We start from the raw sequence: 3730 nt of genomic DNA, 5'->3' as shown, positions 1-3730 counted from the left end.
TTCCTGATCACCGGCATATGTGAAAGCTTAAGTGGCTTGCCTGTCAAAACAAAAAGTGGCACAGACATGGGGACTCAATATGTCAGAGGTCTAATGTTTATCTACATTTTACATTTTAAATGAAGGTTCTGTGTGAAAGCATGCCCAAACGCCATGGCTTCAAACTTTTGACAGTGATTTGATGCCTGTGGGGAGGGTTGATCGCAGTTTTTCTGGATTTTTTCAAACACCATTTATCCGATCGCTACCAAACCTCAGAGGGTAGTAGTCCTGACGGAGCCGGTCGATTTGATGTATAATTTGTGGGGGGTGGCTAGCGCTAGTTAGCTGTGTAATGAATTAGAGGCTTTTATTTTGAAAATCATTGTGTGTCTGTGTAAGTGTGTGTGTGTGGGGGGGGGGGGGGGGGGTGGGGGGCATGTTAAAACATGTTTAAGTGTTTTATTTTGAAAATCTACACGTCAGTGTTAGGTTCAAACCCCAAACATTTGTATTACACAACCTGTACAAAAGAGACACAGAGAGTTAGATATCTTTTTACTTGCAAGGAGAGTGACCAGAGACTGCTCAGTTACAATCTCCCACGCCACTCTGAAGCAGCTCTGGGTTCTCCAAGCCTTTTATTAGTTGGGAACGCCCTAATACATAGTTTACTAAGGAACAAAGGGTTCATGCATCACAAATCTTAGTTTCGTTTTACGATGTCCTTGAACATCTTCAACAAGCTCTGTGTGAAAGTGTGTGTGTGTCATCTTCAGCCCCTGTTCTTTCTCCAGTCTTGACCTGTTGTAAAGTGGTTAAGCTGCACATACCATGCTGTATAGACATGTCAAAGTTCAACTAGAGTAAGCATACCTTCAAACATAAACACTTATGTGATTTAGGTTAACTCAAATATAAAACACTCATGTGATTTAGGTTAACTCAAATAGAAGCATAAATCAACAGGTTAAATGATACTACACACAGCAAGATACTTAAATCATTAGGCACACATAAAGAGTAAGATGTAACTCATATAACGACGTAAGATGTAACTCATATAATAAAGTAAAAGTAGGATAACTTATGTACATTGATTCCAACATTTCCCTCCTGTTTATTCACTTTTACTGCTTTATGTTACATCCTTCAATGACCACTTCTGGTTAAGATTTTCGGTCACAAATTCATACATGCAGTATAAAATGGTACACTCAGAGGGATGGATCATCTCAGTCAGGTAGGAAGACAGCCATGTCTTCGTCATCGTCATCGTTATCGTCATCGTCATCCTCATCCTCCGGTGGATTTTCTACAACAAAAGGTAACAGAGCATACACTTCCCGCATCTCTGCTCTAACGGGTGCTATAGCGGTGGTTATCATTCTAGTGCACAATGCTCTAATGCAGGGAATGCAACAACATCCACATAAGGTGAGAATAGCGGCAAATACAGCGATAGACATGATGATGGACATCACCAATTGTTTATACTTGCCAAACATGTCTCCAAAACCGTTCCACAGCGATGTGTCCACTCCAGAATGGTCTTTCATCTTGCTGTTAAGGGATTTTAAGCCTTCCAGAGCCCTGGTAAGGCTGCCATCAGCTGCTGTGTCTTCGGAATGAACGTGCAGCCTGGTCCCCAAAGATGGAACAGACTCCACCTTTCTCTGCCAACAACATATCAACAGCACTAGCGATTGGAAAGCCATTAACCCTCATGCTTGTTCGGGACATTTTTGTCCTCTGAGAGAAATTTTTTCTGTTTATTTTGGCCATAACTTTGGTCAATATGTGGACAAATTGAATCATTTTTCCTCAATAAGCTTAATTTTACATAATTTTGTTAATATGATTTTAAAATTTTCATAGGTCAACGGTACACTGTGGGCAAATTTTACCCCCTAATGTGTTGTTCGGGGACAAAAACGTCCCCTAACTTTAACGGTTTTAAAAATATATTAGATAAATATTTTTTTGAAATTTTTTTGCATAGACCTTTTAATTAACTTCAGTTCTAATCAACAGTAGTGAAAAAATCATTTTCCCCCAGGATTTTAACCCTTTAATCACCAATTTTATAAGGGGTGGTGCTGAAGATTGAAAAAAAAACACACAAATGGCTCATTTTTAATAGAAAAGGTGAATGTGGACTGGATTCTTTTGAACCTTTATTACAGTCTTGGTCATGTCAAACATCAGTAAAAAAATTGACTTGATTGCATTATTAGTTTTTGCACAGCACTGGATTTTCTTTTTTCTCCCTAATGTGTTGTCGGGACAAAACGTCCCCTAACTTTAACGGTTTTAAAAATATATTAGATAAATATATTTTTGAATTTTGTTTGCATAGACCTTTTCATTAACTTCAGTTCTAATCAACAGTAGTGAAAAAATCATTTTCCCCAGGATTTTAACCCTTTAATCACCAATTTTATAAGGGGTGGTGCTGAAGATTGAAAAAAAAAAACACACAAAATGGCTCATTTTTAATAGAAAAGGTGAATGTGGACTGGATTCTTTTGAACCTTTATTACAGTCTTGGTCATGTCAAACATCAGTAAAAAAATTGACTTTATTGCATTATTAGTTTTTGCACAGCACTGGATTTTCTTTTTTTCTCCCATTTTGTCCCATAGACTACATTATAAACACACTTTTTTTGACTGCACAGCCATGGCACTACATAATCATGCATTCTTGATTGTTGGTGGTTTACCCTGTGGTAGGAGGTAAAATTTGTGATTTTTACAGTTAACTCTTAATTACCATATTAACCCTTTACCTGCAGGCCTGTGCTCATGTACTGTAGTTTCTGGCTTGTATATGGAGTTATAGGGAGTATTTTAGCACATAATTGTGTGTCTACACACTGTGTGTGTATGTTAGAGAGGAAGAGAGCCATTTGCACACTGTCAGGGAAGGAAAGTCAGGAAAATAAAGTTACTAAGTAAGTGAAGTGTACCTAATTCAGACGTAAACCGGCGATGCATAAGCATGTAAAATGAAACATCCAGGAGTTCTGGCGTCTGAAGTTGTGGATGGGTAAAATAGCTGTTTTTTTTTTTTTTTTTAGCTTTCGGAAAACACGTCCTCCAGTAGAGTGACTTTACTTTTAGGTTAGTGTCTCAGTTGAGATCACTGAATTAGTCTAAGTGAGGTCTAAGTGCCCCTTTTCCATGGTGTGTTGCGCTCCACACGACCATACGTACATGTGCATGTTACTAAATAGACACCATAGATAGATAACTTGATAACATAATAAATAATCATTGACTAACCAAATCTAATCTACAGTTTAGTCCCCTACTAAAATTAGTATTAAAAGTAGTTTAGTAAGTAAGTAAAGTAAATTTGTTGCAGCCCTAAAAGTAAGTGCCGGGCCCTTTGATGCTGAGAGGTTCAGACTAAACAAAACAAAACACTAGTGGACTTGCATGCATCCTCCTGGTCATTTAATGGTGACAAGAGCAGCAAGCAGCATGAAGAGAGGATTCACCTGTGCATGAGTGAAGGATTCACTTGTGAACGAATGAAGGATTCGCTTGTGAACAAGTGACGGATCTACTTGTGCAGCCTTCACAGCTTCACAGCCTGGCCCTTCATAGAGCCAGGCTGCACAATCATTTCCAGAGATTGTGCACAAGTGAATCCTCTCTTCATGTTGCTTTCTGCTCTTCTCACCATCAAATGACCACAAGGTCACATGTAAGACCACTTGCCTTTTTGTTTGTTTAGTCTGCAC

Source organism: Parambassis ranga, chromosome 5, assembly GCF_900634625.1.
Source record: "Parambassis ranga chromosome 5, fParRan2.1, whole genome shotgun sequence".
Classification (NCBI taxonomy): domain Eukaryota; kingdom Metazoa; phylum Chordata; class Actinopteri; family Ambassidae; genus Parambassis; species Parambassis ranga.
The sequence above is the reverse complement of the archived record's forward strand: the minus strand, read 5'-3'. Positions refer to the sequence as shown.